Source organism: Rattus norvegicus, chromosome 4, assembly GCF_021556685.1.
Source record: "Rattus norvegicus strain SHRSP/BbbUtx chromosome 4, alternate assembly SHRSP_T2T, whole genome shotgun sequence".
NCBI classification, from domain to species: domain Eukaryota; kingdom Metazoa; phylum Chordata; class Mammalia; order Rodentia; family Muridae; genus Rattus; species Rattus norvegicus.
In genome coordinates, this window is record NC_141537.1 from 64,577,589 (window position 1) to 64,600,738 (window position 23,150).

General features: G+C 38.7%; 1 protein-coding gene across 11 annotated transcripts in view; it reads right to left on the minus strand.

Moving 5' to 3' along the window:
* Nucleotides 1-23,150, minus strand: part of Cnot4 (CCR4-NOT transcription complex, subunit 4) — a 102,003-nt gene that overhangs the window by 78,496 nt on the left and 357 nt on the right. For 5 of the 11 annotated variants that reach the window (XM_087657229.1, XM_087657225.1, XM_087657224.1 and 2 more), the window contains exon 1: nt 22,643-23,110. The exons of the other annotated variants lie outside the window; for them this stretch is intronic. The gene's annotated coding sequence lies outside the window, so the exon portion shown is untranslated. Of the gene's footprint in view, nt 1-22,642; nt 23,111-23,150 lie in introns of those variants that run through there. 11 annotated transcript variants of the gene reach the window in all.

A 23,150-nucleotide genomic window follows, 5' to 3' on the forward strand; every position in this document is an offset into this window, starting at 1 on the left:
TTTTTCTTACACCTATTTAATTTCTCAGTCCTACAAAAGAATTTTTACTTTTACTAACTGGGTGATGAAAACAAACACACAAAAATAAGATAAACACTAACTTTCCATTCTACGTTTCAGAACTCTGGTGACAATTGCTGTAAATACTGCAGTGTACTCTTCCAGACATGCACAGAACTACATGTAAACACACTCAAGAACTCATCTCTGTGTCACTGAAAACCTTAAGAACTGGCACACTGTTCTCTTTTATACTTAACACACACTGTAAGTTCTTCTATCCTAAGAGATACTCCTACTTCATTCTTTTCTTAGCATAATATATTCCATTACATGGTCACACAGAATTTTTTTTAAAGATTTGTTTGTTTTATGTAAGTATACTGTGGCTGTCTTCAGACACAGCAGAAGAGGGCATCAGATTCCATTACAGATGATTGTAAGTCACCACATGGTTGCTGGGAATTGAACTTAGGACCTCTGGAAGAGCAGATCTGGGCCTGGGTGGGAGCTGAGCTGGTCAGAATGTTGGCCTTCCCTTATCTGCTCCACCAGGCTAAGCTCTGCAGCACTGCCCTGGCTAGGACCCCAATGCCACCAATGGTAGGAGGCAGTGTCAGCTTTCCTGCTCTCATGCCCTCAGGACTAGGCTGACTCAACTCCACTGATGCCTCCATAGCCAGCTCCCAGTCAAGGAAGCAACTCCCAAGTGCTGCAACCTGTGAGGGGCTGGCTCACTTCTGCCTTTGCCAGTAAGGCAAGCTCCACTCTGTTGCCCAGGCGAGATACAGGGCTCACCTTCCAGAGTGCTATAGACAGATGTGGGATAGGACCAGCTCTCCAGCCTTCAGGATCAGGCCAGCTCTCCCACCACCCGTGGGGCAAGGGACATAACTTTTTATTTTTAACTATTTTACTTGCTGGAACACACTCACATTGTGGTCAACCTCTCTCCTTGTACTATTTGGGCCCCAGCAACCAAGCTAAGACTGTAAGGGTTGGCAGCAAGCAACTTTAGCTACTAAACCATCTTGCAGCCCTTACTAAACACTTACTCTTCACAGTAAGATTTAGATTGTGGTATGTGGATGTGTGTCCATGGGTGTGCAGATACTCAAGGAGGCTAAAAGGTCCCTAGAGTTGGAGCTGCAGGTAGTTAATTGTGAGCCATCATGTGTGGATGCAGGAAGCCACTCTCTACTCCCGTGAAACAACAGCCAGTGCTCCTAACCTCTGAACCATATCTTTAGCTCCTAAAACACTGACTGTTTTCAAATGCTGTTTTGTTTTGTTAACTTATTTATATGGGGCTGGAAAGATGGCTCAGCAGCTAATAGCACAATACTCTTGCAGAGGATCCTGGGTTTAGCTCCCTGCACAAACATCACTAACTCTAGTTCCAGAGTATCTAATGCCATCTTCTAACCTCTGCAGGTCCCAGGCACACGCATGATACACAAACATACATCCAGGCAAAGCACCCACATACATAGACTAAGTAAATCTAAATTTAAAAAAGTATGTGTATATGCAAGTAGGTGTGTATGTATGTGCTCGTCTACAGTCTATGTAGAAGTCAGAGGACAACCTGTGGAAGATTCAATTTTTGAATTCTACCACATGAGTTCCAGAGACTACATTCAGGTCATCATGCTTGGCAACAAATGACAACATCTGCTGAGCTATCTTGCTGACCCCTTGCTATCTTTCTGAGACAGGGTGGCTGGCCTCAAATCTTCTGATCCTTCTGACTTAGCTTCTAAGTGCTGGTGACGCATGTGTGCACACCACTGGGTTTACAAGGAACCACCATGTCCAGTTTTCCCATTCATATTTGAATGTATTATTTTACCATCCCAGTAATTAAGTAATATTGTTATTCTTCAGTGTGTCAATTAAAATACTTTTAAGTATTTTTAATACTTTTAATACAGTAACATTTCTTACTTATGTGGTTGCTATATAAAAATTTTAACATACATGGATGTTAGCTTGCTTTTTGTTTAATTTCATTTTATGTATATGGCTGTTTTGCCTGCATGTATATACATCTGGACCACAGGAGTGCTACAGACAGTTAAGAACCACGATGTAGGTACTAGGTGCTCTAGAAGAACAGCCAGTGCTCTTCACTGCTGAGCCATTTCTTCAGCACTGTATGTTAGATTGTTAAAATTTATTAACAATCTAAATTAATAAATTGTGAAAATTTATTGATTTTGCAATTTTATGTGTGGTATATGCATATCAAATATCTTCCATCAGTTTCTGCCTTACTTTTTGAGACCCAATCTCGTACTAAGCCTGGAGAACCAATTCAGCAAAATGAGCTGACCAACAAGCCCAAGCATCTTCCTCTACCCACCTCCCCTGCAGTGAAAATTTAGATTTACACCACCACACCCAGATTTTTCAAGTGCTTGCTGAGGATCCAAACTTCTAACCTCACAGCTTGCATGGCAAACATTTTGGACACTGAGCCATCCCCCCCAGCCAGTGTGAAATGTTTTCTGAAAAGTGTATGTATTAATAAACTTAAATGAGCCATGATCCTGAGTTTTTATTTTAAGGCAAGAAGTCTTAAAATAATGTTGAGATGAACTGCCAACCAAATTTCTTTGATAATCTTCAATAGCCAATAAAAAGCATCCCATCAGATATAAAAAGCTAAGGCTAACTTTTAGTCTAAAAGCAAAGTTGATATATGTACTTTATTTGGTTCATCTTATTTTTATGTATATGTGCCTGAGTATATGTCTGTGATCCTCATGCAAGCAGGAGTCCTCAGAGGCCAGAAGAAGGCACTGGACCCCTTGGAACTGGAGTTACATGGTTGTGAGTTGCCATGTAAGTGTTGGGAACTGAATTTGCAAGAGCACCTAGCACTCTTAACCACTGAGCCACCTCTCCCTACTATTTTTTTCTTAACTTTTAAATTACATTTATTTGTATATCTGTGTGCAATTGCCACAGTGCATGCATGGAGGTCAGAGGGCACCTTTCAGAGCAAATTTTTTTCCTTCTACCACATGAATCCCAAAGATTCAACTCAGACAGCTAGGTCTGACAGCTGGCTAGAGCCTTTAGCCACTGAACCATCTCACCAGCCCGATACAGACATTTTGAAATAGAAGAATCTCAATAATAAAAAGCTGGGAGGGGGGTTGGGGATTTAGCTCAGTGGTAGAGCGCTTGCCTAGGAAGCGCAAGGCCCTGGGTTCGGTCCCCAGCTCCGAAAAAAAGAACCAAAAAAAAAAAAAAAAAAAAAAAAGCTGGGAGGAAAATATAAAGTGACCTTTTAAAGTAGTAGAAAGAATACAAACTTAAAATTTCTCCTACAAAATGATGAAATTTTGGCCAAATTTATTAGAAAAATAATTTTCTTAAAATACCAACACAATTGGCAAATCTGACATCTGGTCTGTGGAATAACTGACGTAGAGCATCTACTGAACCATTTATTAGGAATGAAACTTTTATCAGAAATATGCAAATATGTAAAAACTTTTTTTTTAGTTTCGACATTGTCAAGAGTATTAAGAAAAAAAAGAATTACAGAAATCTACATTCTCAGTAAAGCCAAACAATTTAATCCTTTATAATCTAAAATGTAAGGACTGTAATAACTTTGAATGTTTGAATATTTACAATTTGAGAGTAAATATACTTTATAATGGGAAAATTTCTTTGCAAATAAGGTATAAAAATACAAAAGGTATTTATATAATAAATGTCCAGAGTATAGAAATCACCTTTAAACTACTAAAAATGATCTAAAAACGAGTACACACATTTTAAAGAATCAAAATAACATGAAAATAATAAACATGTTTATTTTAGGGTTTTTGAATTATAAGAATTCTTTTTCCACTTCTTTTTTGAGATTTTTCTCCAGTTATTATTATGGTAATTTTCTGTGACCAAAAGTTCTAGTAACCTAAGAAGAAAGAATCGCAGCTCTTTGCAACACCCAGGCTTTTGATTTCCTGTCAATGGCCCACCCAGTTTTCTGTTGCCCAGTGCCAAAATTTGATCATAATCTTTGCTTCAGCATTCTCATCATCTATATCTGGTCATTACATCTATTGACTTTTATTTCTTATTTCTTCAAGAAATCTCTTTTGGTCTCCATTTCAACTGTATTACTAATATACAAACGAATGTAATTTGTATTGATTCTGATGATCTCTCTGTTCTAGAATTCACGTATCGTACAGTTGTCTGATTCTTTTCAAATAAAAGCTTGTCAAAAGATCATACGTATTAATTGTTTAACTATTCTGTCAAAAAATCCTTCTGATTCTGACTTACTATGACTATGGAATTTTGTATTTCTAATGAATGGTGATATATTTCTAATATAAAGTGATGCCCCCGCCTTAAAATACATTCTCTTCAGATTAAGAACTTTTAAACTGGGGCTGGAGAAATGATTCACAGTCAAGAGCACTGGCTGCTCTTCTAGTGGCCAGGGTTCAATTCTAAGCACCCACATAGAGCCTTACAACAGCTATAACTCTAGTCCTGTCGGATCCAACACTCTTCTGCCCTCCATTGGCATTAGGTACTCGGATAAAAGCACAGACATACATGCAGGAAAACACCTACACACATAAAATCAATAAGTGAGAAAAACATTTATTCTGCTCAAACTTAATTCTTTCTTGGAGTTTTAGGAAAATATCTTTCTTGCACTGCCTAATCATACCACCTCAGCAATGAGAAGAATGTGCTCTCACTGCTGGCTGTCATATTCATTTTGGCTCTTGTTCAGATATGTTCCTTGGGTTTGCCTAACCTTCCTCTCTCACTCATTCACAACTTTAAGCAAATGAATCTTGCTCCCATTCTTTGACTACTGGCTTTCTGAATTCCCACAGTATTCTCCACTGTGTCTCTGGTCCCTGCTGCTTTATACTTTTAAACCACTGTACAAGGCATTACTCTTATATCCCATGAAATGCCTTAGGATACAGATACTCTCTCACCCACAACAAAACGCTTAATATGTAGTTCATGGAAGTGCATTTCTTTAAGCACAGCACTCAGGAGACAGAAGTAGGTGGATCTCTATGAGTCTGAGACCAGCCTGGTTTATACAGCAAGTTCCAGGCCAGTCAAGGCTATACAGTGATAATCCTGTCTCAAAAACTGACAGACAAACAAACAAAAATGCAATTATTTGAGGCTGGGCATCTAAGTGAGCAATGTAGCACTTGCCTGGCATGGGCTCAATCCCAGGTACACCCCAATCCAGAACAAACTAAATCAAACCCAACCAACCATCCCCCAACCCCTCAACACACACATATACAGAGTGGGGAGGTTAAAAAAAACAAAAAACAAACAAACAAAAAAAAAAAAAAAAAAAAAAACAAGCTACCAAAACTTAACCAGGATAAAACAGATAATCTGGTTACTCCTATAATCACCAAAGATGTGGAAGCCATAATTAACAAGCTTCCCAAACAGAAATCCCTTGGCCCAGTCAAATGTATTTTTGCTAAATTAGCTGGGAATATATATATAATTCAATGGTAATGTGCTTGCCTGGCATGTACAAAGCTCAGGGTCTGATCCCCTGTATTGCAAAAGAAAATAACAATAATATAATAATGATGATGACAAAGATATGCAAACAGAAAAAAGGAAAGGAGAGAGCCTCAGATCAAACATCCCTCATGAACTTATATATAGAAATCTTGAATAAAATATCATTAGATTAAAACCCAGGAACGTAAAGAGAAGATTGTAAACCATAACAAAATGGGATTTGCTCCAGTTATGCAAGGCTGATTCAACTTTTTATTTTTTTAAAAAACTGTATGTCTGTGGGTGTTTTGGCTGTATGTGTATCTGTGGCATGCCTGATGCCTACAAAGCCAGAAGGGGATGTTGGGTCCCATCTGGAGTCATGAGCAGTTGTGAGGTACCATGAGCGTCCTGAACATCAAACCCACGTCCTCTGGAAGATTAGCAAGTGCCTTTAATTATTGTTTCAACTCTTGGAGGAAAAAAAAAAACCACCCCATGTTTACCTAGAGAAATGTGTCAATTGGTAAGAAGTACTTGCTGCTCGGCAGAGACCTGAATCTTGTTCTCAGCACACATGCAGAACAGCTCATGACTACCTTCAAATGAAGCTCCAGGTGACCTGACACTGTCTTCTGGACCCCAGAAGCACTGTACACATGCAACACACAGACACAGACACAGTGTAAACAAAAAAAATATTTAACAAATCCCACCCAGGGCCTGGGGGCACAGGCCTACCCTAGTAAAGAGCACTTGCCAAGCATATGTGAGGCCCAGGTTTGGGGAGGGAAGGAGGAATACACACTTCTGAGCAAACTAGGAAAAAGAGTAATTTCCTCTCAGATTGATAAAGAATGACAAGAAAAGAAAGAAAGAGAGAAAGAGAGAAAGAGAGAGAGAAGGAAAGAGAAAGAAAGGAAGAAAGGAAGGAAGACAAACCAGCCACAGCTAACATCACATTTAATGATAAAAACAGTTTCTTTCCTACTCTGGTCCAAAGGAAAGACAGCTGTTCTCACCAATCTTACTCAACAATTATGGAATGCTACACAATAAAGAATAGAAAATAAAAAATTTTAAAAAAAACATCAAACTGGTAAAAATTTTTGCAAAGTTTTTATTTGCACATAGTATAACTATTTAGTTAAAAAAAATCCACTCTATTAAGTTCAGGGAGGTCACAAGATGCAAGATCAATATACAAAAATTGAACACATTTCTATACCCTAACCACAAACTCAAAGACACTAAACTCTATGCAGTGTTATTGTCAACTTGACTGAGTTTGTAATCACTTATGAGACACACCCCTGATTATATTTATGACAGTGCTCCCAGAGGACTTACTAAAGAAGAAACAGCCACCCTGCATGTAAGCAGCAGCAGTCCATGGGTTAGGGTCTCCAACTTAATAAAAAGAGGGAAAGGAAAGCAAATTGAGACCAGCATTTATCACTTTGCTTCCTATGGCCACAATGTGACTAGCCACATCATGTTACTGTGCCTACCCTGGACCTTTAACAATATCCCCTCAAACTGTGAGTGTAAATAAATCCTTCCTGCCTGAAGATGCTCTTGTAAGGAATTTCATCACAACCAGGCAAACTAGTGTGGTACAAGCCTTCAGAACAGATACTTGGGGAAGCGGAGGTAGGGGGAGGATTAAGGGAGTCCAAACATCTTACCAAGAGCCCATCTTGAAAAGAAAGTAAAAGAAAAGCTTTGGGTACTGGCTCAATGGCAGAGTGCATTCCCACTACTGATGAGGTCCTTAGGTATAAACTGATAGAAGAAATAAAAGATTTAAATAACTCAAGAGCCTTAGCATGCTTACTGACCGGAAGTCCTAATACAGTAAAGGCACCAGTCATTGCCAAACTCTGCTACAGGAGTAATGCAATTACTAGAAAATAAATAAAAAAAAATAAATAAATAAATAAATAAATAAATAAATAAATAAATAAATATAACAAAAACAAAAAAGTTTCTGCAGATACAAATGGAGCCTATCATAAATGTTATATGGGAAGGGGAAAATCTTAGGAGACCTAAACAGTTTTGTAAAGTCAGCCCAGTGGGAAGAATTACTCAACACAACATGGTACCAAAGGAGAGAAAGATACATAGACTGATGGAACAGAGTAGAAACCCCAGTAAAAAAAGGCTGCTCAAATATGCTCAATTGGCACTTCTCAACTTTACACAAGAAACTTAATGCAGGAAAGAAAGCCTTTATAACAAATGATGCTGGAGCACTGCTGCTGGGGTGTGTAATCTTACTACTCAGGAAGTATTAAGTTAAATCAACTTGAAATGGACCACACATTTAAACATAAAGTATGGTGGTGAGGCACCCCTATAATCTTAATACTTAGGAAGCTGAAGCAGGAAGACTGAAGTTCAAGGCCAGAAAGTGTAACAGAAGAAGACTCTGTCTCAAAACACCATCACCCTTCCCACCACCACATACACAATGAGTAAATCACCACCTTGGCCCTTCTAACCCCCTTTAACTTTTAGTAAAGAGTGTCTGGAGGACACAAAGTCTTATCTACAAGAAGATTTCAATCTCATCAAAACTTAAATTTTTCATGAAAAAGCAAACAATCAATCAATCAATCAGTGTACTAAAAGCAATAAAAGCCAAAGTCTTGTGCATGCTAGACCAGCATTCCACCACTGGAGAGAGCTAAACCCCACAGTTCCCAAATTAAAAAGTGTAGACTGGGGCTGGGAATAAACTGTCTAGATACTCCAGGCCCTGGATTTAATCACCACTACACTACATTAAAAAGAAACAAAATTAAAAAACAGAGAAACTTTTGCTGGGTATGGTAGCTCACACAACTTTAATCCCAGAACTCTGAAGGTAGAGGCAGTCAGATCAATGAGTTTGAGGCCAGTCTAGTTTTCATAGCCAGTCCCAGGACAGCCAGGATTACTGGAGGGTAGGAGGGACTGTCTCAAAGGAAAAAAAAAAGGAAGGAAGGAATAAAGAAAGAAAGGAAGGGAGGGAGGAAGGAAAGAGGGAGAGAGAGAGAGGGAGAGAAGATCTGCTCTGTGAATAACACTAAAGACAATGCAAATGTATTAGAAACTGGGGTAAAGGGGCTGGAGAGATGGCTCAGTGGTTAAGAGCACTGACTGCTCTTCCAGAGGTCCTGAGTTCAATTCCCGGCAACTACATGGTGGCTCACAACCATCTATAAATAAAGTAAATAAATTAAAAAAAAGAAAGAAAGAAAGAAACTGGGATAAAACATTTGCAAACTACTTTTTTGTGTCATTCAGGCTTACTCTGTAGCCTAGGCTGATCTGGAACTACACAGCCCAGGCTGGCCTCAAATTTGAAACTTTTTTTTTTTTTTTGCCTCAGTCTCCTGAGTACTAGGATTATAGATGTAAGTACCACAGACAGCTTGCAAACTAAATTTTTTTGTTATCTACAATATACAAAGAATGTTCAAAACTCAAGAGGAAAAAGTCAATCTAATTGAAAAACAGGCTAAAAAACAATTCATAAAAGGTGAGTATATACAGAAAAATGCCCCTGGGTTTGTGGGACATGTCTATAATCCTAGCAGTCCAGAGGTAAGAGGATTGTGAATTCAAGGCCAGTCTGATTGAGAACCCAGACTCCCAAACAAAACAAACAAAATATTTCAGTATCGTTAGCTCTCAGAGATCTCAAACCACAGTAAAATATAATTACATACCTACCAGCATGACTACAGAAAGAATGCTGATGAAATGTCTTAGTGTCTTGTCCTATTACTGTGATAAAATACCCTGACAAAAGTAATCTAAGGGAGACAGGGTTTGTTTAATCTCAGTTTAATATACAGCCCCTTATGGTGGTAGTCAAGACAGCAAGAGTTTGACCAGCAGGTCAAACTTTGTCTGCTCCTGGCGAAAGGAGGAATACAGACATGCTGCTCCCTTTCTCTACAGTCCAGGATCCCAGCCAGGGAATGAATGGCACCACCACCCAAACAAAGTAGGTGGCTCTATCCACCTCAATCAAACCATTCCCGAAGGCCCTGCTCCCAGATGATCCTAGAGTCTATTAAATTAACAATTAACACTAACCTCAAACACAACAAAGAAACCAACAGGTGGAGAGATAATCTACAAAATAAAATAAAGTATTTGTGAACTATAAAACTGTCAAAGACTTAGTATGTAAAATATATAAGGAACTCAAGACAAAAAAAAATGACTTAAAATCAGCAAGAGACATGAAAAATAATACCATTAACCACAGAGTTGGGTGCATTGCTTAGATGCTAGTGTTTGCCCAGCATGTACAAATCCCTGGGTTCAATCCTTAACATCACCATATGAAACCAGGTCTGTTGGTGTGTGCATATAATTCCAGCACTCAAGAGGAAGTAGAATGATCATAATTTCAAGGTCAACTTTAACTACATATCAAGTTCCAAGCAAGCCTGGGATATGGGTAACCATTTCACCATCAATCATCATCATCAACGACAACACAAACTAGGCATGTAATTAACAGATGTCCCAGCAATTTTACTTTTGGACATACATCCTAAAATGAAAACTTAAGTTCATGTAAAAACTTGACATGAATGCTCATAACAACTTTTCTAGTAAAAGCTAAACACAGAAAACAATCCAACTGTCCCTTAACACTGTTGCACAGTTACACAGTGGTTCATCTTTACCACAATATACTAATCAGTAATTAAAAGAGACAAAAGACTGATCGATGTGATATGTGGGCTGAAAAGTTATTCCTATGGATTAATCAAAATCTAGGTAAGCAGAGCCAGCAGAAATTAAGCCTAGCTTTAAATTTTAAGAATTCCCAACACATAGGGGCCGGAGAGATAGCTCAGAGGTTAAGAGCACTGACTGCTCTTCCAGAGGTCTTGAGTTCAATTCCCGGCAACTACATGGTGGCTCACAACCATCTGTAATGGGATCCGATGTCCTCTTCTGGTGTCTCTGAAGACAGGCCACAATGCACTCATATAAATAAAATGAAAAAATAAATATATAAAAAGAAAAAAGAATACACACACACACACACACACACACACACACTAAAGAGTATTGAAGTCCAGAAAATAACAAGATCTTTGTTTCCACCTATCAAACTTATCCTCCCATTGAGCATCTAAGAATATGAAATTTTATCATCTCCCCATCTTCTTCCTTCCTCAAATCTATATTATTTATAGCTATAAGGGTTTGGAAGCTTTGGGGGCTCAGGTATCTTCTTTTACTCTAATAGTTTCTGTAAAACTATTTCTTCTCAACTCTAATCATTTACAGAACATTCATATTTCCCAATGTGTACTGTTGTCCTTTTAAGTGGTTAAGAACAAATATTGTTCTAGAATATTTGATCTCAGAAGTCAGCATCCTTGGTTCTAGTATTAAGGCATGAAAATATTGAACTCTGAAAATTTTAATCTTAAATTTCTTTATCAAAATTCTTCCAGGTATAGCTGGAGAGATGGCTCAGCTCTTACCATGCTATGTGCAGAGGACCTGAATTCAGTTCTCAGTACCTACATTGGTCAGCTCTTGACCATCTGCACCTAACTCCAGCTCCAGCACCCTCTTCCTAGCCTCCACAGGCACCTACACACTAAATAAACAAATGTTTTTTAAGAGTTAAGCTGGGGGGGGGGGGGATTTAGCTCAGTGGTAGAGCGCTTGCCTAGGAAGCGCAAGGCCCTGGGTTCAGTCCCCAGCTCCGGGAAAAAAAAAAAAGAACCAAAAAAAAAAAAAAAAAAAAGAGTAAAGCTGGGCAGTGGTGGCACATGCTTTTAATCCCAGCACTCAGGAGGAAGAGGAAGGTGGACCTCTGAGTTCAAGGCCAACAGACAGTCAGGATTTCCAGGACAGTCAGGACTACATACATGCACATACACACAAATCCTGTCTAACAGTCAGGACTACACACATGCACACACACACAAACCCTGTCTAGCAAAGCAAACAAAATTACAGGCTAATTGAATATGATATTCAACTACTAAAAAATTATCTCAGAGTTGGAAAGATGGCTCAGCAGTTAAGAATACTAGGTGTTGGGGCTGGAGAGGTGGCTCAGTGGTTAAGAGCACTAACTGCTCTTCCAGAGGTCCTGAGTTCAAATCCCAGCAACCACATGATGGCTCACAACCATCTGTAATGAGATCTGATGCCCTCTTCTGGTGTGTCTGAAGACAGCTACAGTGTATATAATAAATAAAAAAAAAAAAAAAAAAAAGAATACTAGGTGTTCTTCCAGAGGACATGGGTTCAATTAACAGCACCTACATGGCAGCTCCCAACCGTATGTAACTCCAGTCTCAGAAAATATGATTCCTCTTCTGGTAGCAGCATCCATACAATCCTCTAATATACATATAGGTAAATACCCATACATTATCATCTAAGACCCCTTATTTCCAGCACTGGGTAGGCAGAGGCAGATAGATCTCTGTGAGTTCAGACTACCCTCATCTACATAGTGAGTTCTAAGCTAGATAATGTTCTATTCTAGTACTAGGCTAGATAATGAGAACCTTGCTTCAAAACAAAAACATAATAAAAATCATCTAAGTTAATCCTTTATCCCAAATACTTAAGAGCAGTATTTATTTTAGTATCATGACAAGGTTTTTATTTTTTTTGGACTTTTTTTCTGTGTCTGTGTCTGTGTCTGTCTCTGTCTCTGTGTGTGTGTGCGTGTGCGTGTGCGTGTGCGTGTGCGTGTGCGTGTGCGAGAGAGAGAGAGAGAGAGAGAAAGAGAGAGAGAGAGAGAGAGAGAGAGAATGTGTGCCCAGCAGTTCCAGGCAGTTGTAAACCATCTGATACAGGTACTAGGTACCTCTTGAAGAACAGGAAATGCTTTATCTGCTGAACCATCTCTCTCAAGCTCCACAACCCAAGTTTTTACATTTACTTTTTTCTTTCTTTTTTTTGACACAAGGTCTCACTGTATAAATTTGGAACTCAGTATGTAAATCAGGCTGGTGTCAAACTTCTGACAATCCTCCTGCCTCTGCCTCTTGATGGCTGGATTACAATAAGCATGACCTACCACTCATGGTTCTAGAATTCAATAAAAAGCAGAGTCTAGAGCTGGGGTGTAGCTCACTGGCAGAACACATGATTGGTGCATATGAGGAATCCCTGATATCAGAATAAAAACAGAAAGGAACCCAGTAATGATCCTTAAGTGTCTCTTGTTGCCTTAAAGTTATTAGCAAGAATAGTGATGCATGCCTGAGTCCTCACAGACAAATGTTTCCCCAGATCAACCTACCTATAACACCTATAGAAAAGTCACAGGGCTGCAAAGATGGTTAAGTGGCTAAGTGTACCTTCTGACTTTCAGAGGACCCAAGTTTGACTTTCACCATGCGCATGTCAGGTGTCTCACGACCATCTGTAACTCCAGCTCCATCCAGTGCCCCCCAGAGCCTGTGCAGAACATCAACTTATATGGCATACATTCAGAAAAGCGCACACACACGCACGCGCGCGTGCGCGTGCACACACACACACACACACACACACACACACACACACGCACACAGATTTTCCTTCACAAATTCAATCTTAAAGTACAAGATTAACACATTAAAATCCCCCTTTCAAAAAAATCCCCAAAGGCAAATGGTGTTTATATTTAACAACCATGACCAAATAGATAAAAGTTTTTTAAAAGTTCGGCTAGCCATGGTGGCACACACGTGCCCATAATCCCAGCAGGATGGAAACTGAAGCAGCATGTCTAAAGCCAGTCCGGGCTATACAGCAAGACCCTGTCACAAAAAGCAAAACGGAATCAATGACAAATTATTAGCTTGACACATTACAAAAGTAAAGAAGCTTTAGGGATAGGAGACGTGCCAAGCAGGTTACAGGCTGCATGTCCCTGAGATGCCTAGAGAAAATGTATTTTAGAGTTCAGACTTTGGAGAGATTCTAGAGAATGTATGTAACATAATGACACAGGTCAAAAACTGAGACTAGCATACAACTATAAAGATGAAATGACTTTGTATTTCATATAGACCTTAAACATACAGACATGATATTGTAAGAAAAGCTTCTGGTTCCAGTATACCTGCCTTTGCCTGTGCTCTGTAATGTGAGGGCAGTGGAACTTTCCACTATGGCTATCAGGGAGTATTTTGTAAATTGAAGTTAATGACGATCAATTTGTATTTCTCAACAATGCACTACATTACATCTTGGTTTCTATCATTATTAATATTAGACAAGTGCTACAACAGTCATGGTGCTAAGATAGATCCAAACATTTATAACACAAGAAAGAAAATGACTGGTAAAAATAAGTGTAAATTTAAAATTCTAAGCACCTTGGGCTTCAGAGAGTTCCAGCCTTAACTGTGAGAATCTTTAAGATCTACACGTTAAATTCAGCATAAGAATAATACCTTAGATATTAAAAACAAGAAATAAAAGTAAATGTATTTAATACTCATCTACCATTTACCAAGCTAAAAGAACATACATAAATACTTTAAAACACAAAGTGAGAGAGCTGGAGAGATGGCTCAGCGATTAAGAGTATTGGCTGGCCTTGCCAAGGTCTTGGGTTTGATTCCCAGCACCCGCACAACAGAGCACACCTACCTGAAACTCCTGTTTCAGGGGATCTGATAACCTATTCTGACCTCTACAGGGACCAGGCACACATATGGCAAACATACATGTAAAGCAAAACATTCACACAACAAAATAAAGATATAAAATATATAAATAAGCGCAAAATGAGCTGGGCATGGTGACACACACCTTAATCCCAATACTGGGGGTTGGGGGTGGAGGCAGGAGGACCAGAAGTTCTACTACAAAGTAACTTTTCCAGGCTGGCAAGATGGCTCAGTAGATAAAGGTATTTGCCACCAAACCTGATGACCTGAGTTTGACCCCTGGAATCCAAATGGTAGAAGAAATGACTTGATTCCCAAAGCTGTTCTCTGAAATCCTCATGCACCCCATGGAATCCATATGCTCACCCAAGTACACAGTAAATAAAGTGTTTTTTAGAAGGATCAAAGTGACTTTCAGGCTAGCCTGAGTTCGTAAGATACTACCTCCAGAGAGGAAGACGATGCAGAGGGTTTGGGGATGTAGTTCAACAGTACAGCACTTGCTAGCATCAGCAAAGCAAGGGAGAAAGAGGAGAGCGGAGGGGAGGGGAGAAAACTTTAAAATGTGAAAAATTCTTTCACAAAATGAAGTGTACCGTCTAGAAAGTCACAGTATTTGAGGTTGGCTTAATGAGGGTCAAAAATTGAATAAAAGAATACCTGAATACCTTCAAGAGTATTCAAGAACAGCAACCACATACACCACCACCACCAAAAAAAAGTTGATGTTTAACCAGAGTTTTAAAAGTCTGTATGCGGGGTTGGGGATTTAGCTCAATGGTAGAGCGTTTGCCTAGCAAGCGCAAGGCCCTGGGTTCGGTCCCCAGCTCCGGAAAAAAGAAAAAAAAAAAGGTCTGTGTGCACTGGCCTGTGCCTGTGTTCATGTATATGTGCATGTACATACAGAAGCCATAGATGGACATCAGGCATCTTCTTCAGTCACTCCCTAACTCACCCAACTAAGACATAGTTTCTCACTGAACTTGGAGCTCAAGGATTAGGCAAATTCAGGGATGCTCCTTTCTCAGCCACTCAGAGCTGGGTCAAGATGCCCAACATGCTCAGCTCTTTTGTTTGTTTGTTGTTTCATCTAGGTGCTGAAGATCCTAAGTAAAGTCCTAATGATTACACAGCAAAGCACTTCACCAATTGAGCCACCTCCCCAGCCTCCAACATTACGTTTGTAAAATGAAGCATAGCAAAGTAAATCAAAGAATAAATTTTCATTTCACATGTCTTTTTCTAATATGTTATCCTGCTGACCTTAAGATCCTATTCATCCTTAATGGAAGTTGGAGCCTTCAATATTTAATGCCCTTATTCATCAGAATTTTCTGCATTCTTCTGCTTCATCAAGCCATCACTGAACCTTAAAGATACCCAATAATATTTCTTGAGTATAATTATCCAAATATAAGCATGTTATATCTTATCTGTACTAATAAACACATAGAAGCAGAGGAGATAAAGTTTTCCACTGTAGTGAGCAACTGTAACCTCAGCACTGTAGGAAGTACAGGTGGAAGGACCATTGGAAGGTCTGCATTGGAAGGTCATTTGCAGCTCTTAGGGACAGGAAAAACAGTTTACTTTTTTAATGTTTCTTTGTTTTCCTCACTATTAACCAGTGAATGAATAACTAAAATCATTCTTAAAAACTGAATTCTTTTTTTTAGATTTTTTGAGTAATCATATATCACCTCCCTTCTGAAACCCTGCTTCTATATTAGCCACAACTACATTGCCCTATAATCACGTCTAGTGCACACTAGCCTAGGTAACATGAGACCCTTGTATATACTATAAAAGACAAGCACAATATGATTCCTTAGTCTTATGCTGTAAGTACAGTGCCACTCTGAGACTTAGGAAGCTGAAGAGAAAAGACTCGGACTCAGCTGTTTACTGCCCTTGCAGACCTAAACTCAGTTCCTGATACCTACATCAGGACATGACCACCTGTAACTCCAGCTCTAAGAATTCCAACTCCCCCGTCTGGCCTCCAGAGGCACCTATACACACTTAGCACGTATACATTCACACATATATACATAAAAATAGATTTTTATTAAAAAAAAAAGACTTAATTTACCACCAAACCCTGCAGAATTTCCACCTCAATGCTTTAATATTCCTCAGAATAGCTTTTCAACTGGCCTTTAATATTTCAAACAAAACTCAGCTGTTAACCCCAAATTATTCATCACAGTACTGAAAGAAGAATTAATCTTTCTAAAAAATACCACCATGTAACTCCTGACCTACCAATTTTGTTTTAGGGGGGGATGCTTCTTAACTGTTTCACACATTGAATTCAACCTTCTAAATATGTACTTTATAAACCAACTCTACTAATATATCTGCTACAATTCCCTCAGATTAACACTTTTCTCCCAGAAAAAACAGACTTCTTACATCCCTCACAACACACTCATCCCCATCCCCAAGTGACTACTCATGATCGTCTATCCCCTACATGAAGTGTGTGAAACGCTCCTCTGGAGCTACTCTGAGGACACACACTTCATATTCTTTATCTATATCCCACTTTCTCACCCTACAACTCCGATGTGAAGTACACTGACTGGAGTTTATGTATTATAGACATTATTTGAACACTGCTCTGGGCAGTGCTGGTTATACTATTATAAAGTATTCTTGTCAAGATAAACACAAACTGTCACTTTCCAGCATGTGGGTCTATAATATGCACTCAGCTATTTGAAAAGCCAACTGCATGATCCTGATTAAAATTCAGAGTATTTTATTATGTCTAAAGAGTTCTAGTACAAAAGAAAATAATGTGATGGCTAGGATTAGATTCAAAGTGGTGCAGAGCAGAAAGCAGCATGAAGAATGGTAAAGTGAGTGGGGTAGAGGTGAAACCAAACTGCTATGAGCTGATAATCTTTTGAGGCTCAGTGACAGCTACTACATCATAATCCATAGCTACTTTGTATTTCAAGAAAATGTTCACGAAGTTTCAATTTTTAAAAAGGACTTGGGCTTGGACTATAGCTGACTTGTAGAATGTTTTCCTAGTACATAACCACTAAATTCAAATCCCAGTTCCCTATCCCCCACTAAAAAAAGAAGCTTAATGTTGTCTTAACTTCATTTTAAATATATATAAAACACCTTGCAATACCTTTTTTCAGGGGTTACTGCTGTTGTGGATCCTGGTGCACTGAAATAGATCTGGGGCAAACAAAATGTTTGGTTTGGTTTTTTGAAACAGGGTCTCACTATTAAGGCTCAAATACTGGCACTACAGGTCTGTAGTACATGGCTAGATACAACTAGGAGAGTGAGAGAGCAAGAGTGAAAGCTACATTTTCCTGATTCATGGTTGAAGATGGGAGAGCCTGACCGAACTGAGTAATGCTACTCTTAGGCAGGTGGGCCTGAGTTATTTAACTAAGGAAGCTTAAGAAATCTAAGAGGGGGGCTGGAGAGATGGTTCAGAGGTTAAGAGCACTGACTACTCTTCCAGAGGTCCTGAGTTCAGTTCCCAGCAACCACATGGTGGCTCACAACCATCTGTATAATGAGATCCAATGCCCTCTTCTAGAGTGTCTGAAGACAGCTACAGTGTATTCACATGCATAAAATAAATCTTAAAAAAAAAATCAGAAAAATGTCATACATAAAATATGGAAAGCAGAAATTTTTTTTAAGTTTTTTTTTTAAGTGGAGAAAAAACTGCTATAATCAAGGCTCACTAAATAAGTTTAAATAACTTAAGTCAGCAACGTCCGCTCAGTAAACTCATAGTCTAAAGACACCTGATGCCCTACAGGGAATGAATGAAACAGGTTACTAAATTATCACATCTTATGGAGAGAAGAAAAACCCTGCTCACAAATGTCTAGATATGTGGCTTAGACAAGGTATCTGTTACTATTAGGGAATATCATATCCTTTGGATATATATCTACCATTCACATTCTGTCACTGCTTTGTCTACACCACAGTTTGCTAATTCCTTCAACAAACAGTAACACAAACCTATGGTTTTTAAGTAATGGGTTTTTTAATTCAATTACATTGGGTTTTTGAAGTTTGGTTTTGAGCTTTTCCCCCTTCAACTTTGTTTTTTTGTTTGTTTGTTTTGTTTTGTTTAAGACAGGGTCTCATTGTTTAGTCCTGGCTATCCTGGAACTTGCTGGTCTATAGACCAGGCTGACCTTAAACTCAAGAGACCTATCCTGCTTCTGCCTCTCAAATGCTGAGACTAAAGGTATATGCCATTATGCCTGGTATTTATTTAACCATTGTTTTTACATAATGTTTTACACATTGTTATGCACACAAGCCAATTTGGTCATTTTGATTTCTAATTCTATTCCATAATTGCTTAAAAGATGAGAAATTTTTAGTGACCATAACAAACAAAAAGTTTTGAACAGATATATAACACATATGCTATGCAAATAGCAAGGCTTACCCAAGTAAAGTAAGTAAAGCTTGAAACAGGAGGATCTTCCTACAGAAACAGCTTAATCATGAAAAAGCCATCCTCACGAACAGACTGGGTCAAAAAGGAAAAACATCTCAGACTGCCCTATACTTATACATCTTTACTTTGGGTTTTCCTCTTCCCATAAAAGAAAATCTAAATTACAATGATGCAGCTAAGTGGTAATATACTTGCTTCATATGCACAGGCCTGAAATACGTTTCTTTTTTTCTCCCTCCCTCTCTCCCTGAAATATGTTTCTTAGCATAGAAAGACTTAACCAAACTAAACCATAAGGGACCAAAAAACAGTGCTAAAATTACCCATAAACAACTTTAGGGAGGAACAAAGACAAAACAAACAAACCCAACAAACTTAAAGAACCAGGATGGGAAAGGATGGTTTATATAGCATTTATTTTACAAGTTTGGAGACCAGGGTTCTGTCCTCAAAACTCACTAGACATGGTGTGCAATTGCAGTCTAAGTCCTGACTAGGCAAAGGCAGGAGGAATCCTGAAGGTTAGTGGAGAGCCAGAATAGCCTAATTGGTTAGTCTAGAGCCCACCTCCTAAAGTTGACACCTGAAGTTGTTCTCTGGCCTACCCACACATGAATCTGTATGAATACACAAATGCAGAACCTACTAGGAAACTACATTTGGAAAAGCTGGCATTTACTTCACAATCTTTCAACTAAAGAAGTCTACAAAATGAGATTAAAAATTATTTTGAAATAAACTGTGTAAACACCCACAACCTGATCACGGTAGTGGCTTATAACCATAATTAGTAAACTTTCAACTTCTGAGAAACAAAGATACATTAAATCTTTGTTACCAGATTTCATGCAACTATTTCTTTCCAAGAATGGATATTTGTAGACTTTCCCTAATAACTCTGAGGGAACATAAAGTTTATAAAATGTTAGAATGTGTTACCAAGTTTTATCTGATACATGCTATTCCAGTGGGATGAAAACCATTTACAAGTTCCATTTAGATTAAAAAATTCCTTTGGGGAATGTATGTAGTACATTCTAGTTATACTGTTTCTAGAACAGCAAAAACCTCTATAACCTATTTCCCTACTGTTTTGGTTTCAAAAACCAACTTAGATCTCTATAGTTTCTTCACAAAAAGTCAAGGTGATATTATAGGTAATGGGGGGGGGGGGGGGTTGGGGATTTAGCTCAGTGGTAGAGCGCTTGCCTAGAAAGCGCAAATCCCTGGGTTCGGTCCCCAGCTCCGACAAAAAGAAAAAAGAAAAAAAAAAAAAAAAAAAAAAAAGACCCACACAGTGGAGTGAGATATTATAGGTAATGACAGAACTATATGAATTTCCAGCAGAAACAAAAGCTTTCTCAAATTTACCCTATCTCACATGGTCTACAAAAACAATAACAAAGTTGAATCAAGAATTACTTGTAGTCACATTAAAAAAAACAAAACATTAAAGTGAAAAGTGCTGCCTCATTTTTAAAACAGGGAGTAGGAAGGAAGACAAAGAAAAGCTTCTAAATCCAAACTACTTAAATGAATTGTTTTTCATTCTCTTAGGACACAAAATCCATTTTACAGAAACACTCTCCTGAAAGCCACTGTTTAACATGCAGGAAGCTCCATGGTCTTGCCACACAAATAAATAAGTAAAATTCTCCTAATGCTAGGAGCTCACCCTTTGGCAATGGCCTCTGTCTTTTACAAACTAATGAGTTATCCAGTACTGGTTACTTGGTGGTTCACTCTGTAATTCCAGCCTAAGGAAGCTGAAGCAGGATGACTGCCCTGTGCTTGAAGACAACTTTCACAGTCAGTTCCAGGATGGCCTGTGCTAGTTAAGACCACAAAAACAAAGTAATGGGTTACAAGCTATCTCTAGTATTTCCATCTAGAAGTAAGTTGACAAGTGTCACAAAACACTTTTATTTTGTTATTTGCTGTTTGATTATATCTCTCATCCTAATCAAATTAAAGGTTTGTTGATGCAAGTTTCAGAAAAATTATATGGTAAACCAACTTTAAGTGACTCATGTTTAAAATCCTTATACAAACAATCTATTCATTTGAAGACTTCAACTACTTGATTAGCAGAAATAATTCCAAAGTATCAGAGAAAACCATTAAGCATGAAGCCTCCATGTTAAATATGTTACAAATAAAAACTACACAGAAATATTTATAAATTTCAGCATATTTCCTCCTGTCAATATGTCAAAGAACTTTTTACATCTTCTCTATGCTAGAAGAAAAGGAGAAATTACTTAAGGTATTTAGTGAGCAAAATAGTCTTGCAAAAGAAAAGATGTATTAAAAAAAAATCATTCACCTCCTTCTATCAGACAAACAGTATTCTCCTTAGAACATACTGCTTACAATTCAGCCGAGTGTGACTGCCAAGAGTATCTAGACAAGATTGTTCAAAGTGGCAAGCTTTTCCACCAGCATCTACTTAATACTTGGAGTTAAAGGCAAGTTATGGATAAGCTAAATGAAAAGTATTATTTTCTCTTTAACTTCAAAGTATAGCTAAAAACAAGGTATGCTTATTTAAAATGCTTCCAATTTTCAGAAGAATAGGGATTTATTCAGTTTTGCCAAATAGAGACTTAAGTGGCTGAAATAAAGAGCTCTGGCCACAAGTGAAAAGATGAAGAGTCTGGTGGATGTCTACAAGTTCAAGGCCAGCTTAATCTACATTGCTGGTCAGTCAGAGCTAACATAAAGACCCTGTCTAACAAAAGAAAGAAAGAAAAAGAGGAGGAGAAAACAAGAGGAAGAAGGAGAAGCTTTATGAGCAGCTTTTCTAATATTAGTTCACATTTTTAAAGACTTTTTCATAGTAACTTAATGCAATATCAAATCTAAGAATATTCAAGCTTTACAGGTGAAATATGTAAAACTTACAATAACTCAGTAATGTGCAAAAGTGACTAGAGGAACTGCATTTGTATTTACACTTAAGCTGTAAATATTTTTCCCCAAATAAGGGACATAGTGTATCATGAGAATGTCACTGTGACTTTAAATATTTTTACATATATATTAAGAACACAGTGTCTTATGTTCAATGTGTTTGTGCTGTTCTGGTAATTCTTTATGTCACTGTGGTGTATTACAGCAAAGGCTCTAACTTCTGGTTAAGCAAACTAGTACATTTCAATTCTGTTCACTGTACTGTAGAGACCATAAGCCACTCCTTGCTCTTCTAGTTCTGACTACAGGTTATAACAGCTAAGTACCACAGAAAGCGTGCATATGCACAGCTTTGTCACTTCTTTTCTCAGCCCCCTTCTTTTCTATGGAAAAAAAAAGGAATTTAAGTTTACCCCAAAATATCAACTTCTCTTTTACATACATTCCCAATGTGTTTTTCCATACAATTTATTCTGATAATTCCTATCCTAGAAACGTCAAAAGAGGGAATTTCACGGATCAAAAGGGGAAATAAATGTTATCAATTATCATAACATCAATATAACGGAGCCAATAATTGATACAAAAGGAATCTGTAATCTGCAGACAGTCAAAATACCACTTGTATTTGCATGTGATGTTCACGGATGAATTCTGTGTGTGTGTGCCAGATTCACCTGGTTTTGAAATGCTAAGCTGATCTTTATGGGTATAATCAGAGCCAACATCAAGTGTCCTGAGGAAAGGCAATTCAGGAGAGCGCTGAGTGGCATGGAGAAGGTCGGAAATTAAGAAGACAGCGAATGAGCAACGAAAAGATCACAAAACTCAAAACATTCATTTCCTGAGTAGCCTGAAGAAAGATCTTTTCTCTTAACGTTAATAGTCTCCTACTCACTTCATTCACTTCCTAACTTCCTTTACTTTTCAAGGAACAACAAGGGGCATCATCTCCTCTTTTCTGGGAATGTGTACTCAAAGAATCTGCATAGGAAAGAGGGAAGGAGCCGACAATTCTCAAGTAGGTTGAGAAACAGGTGGATTACACGGAGCAACGGAGCAGTAACATGATTTAGATACTCACGAGGTGGCTTTAAGATGACAGATGTGGTTAAAGGAGACTTGCACGTCGGAATCAACTTGGGTCTGGCAGACAGACTGGGGACTGATTTGCAAGCACCAGAGGGGGGCAGAGGCTAGAAACAGAGCGGCCTCAGTGGAGGGGACGGGGCAAAAAAGGGCAAAAAAACCCCAAGCACCAAGCAGGACGGGTGGACAGTGAGTAGCAGCACCCGTCAGAGTGGAAGGCTATTGCTTGGGAGACCGGGGCCAGTAGGAAAGGACGTCAGAGGGGAAAGGGGGCTGGGGAAACAGGAGGACCAAGACCTAAGGATACTGTTGCCAGAAAAATGCGGGGAAAAACTGGCGATGAGAAGCCCTCTTGGGTCCTCAATTGAAGAAATTCTCCAAGGAGAGCCGGCGCTCGTCGCCGCGCTGCCTCCAGCCGGGCTGCCTTTTCCTGGTGGTAACTGCTGTGGCGTAGAGGGGAGAGGGAGGAAGAGGAGGAGGAGGAGGAGGAGGTAGCCAGAGGA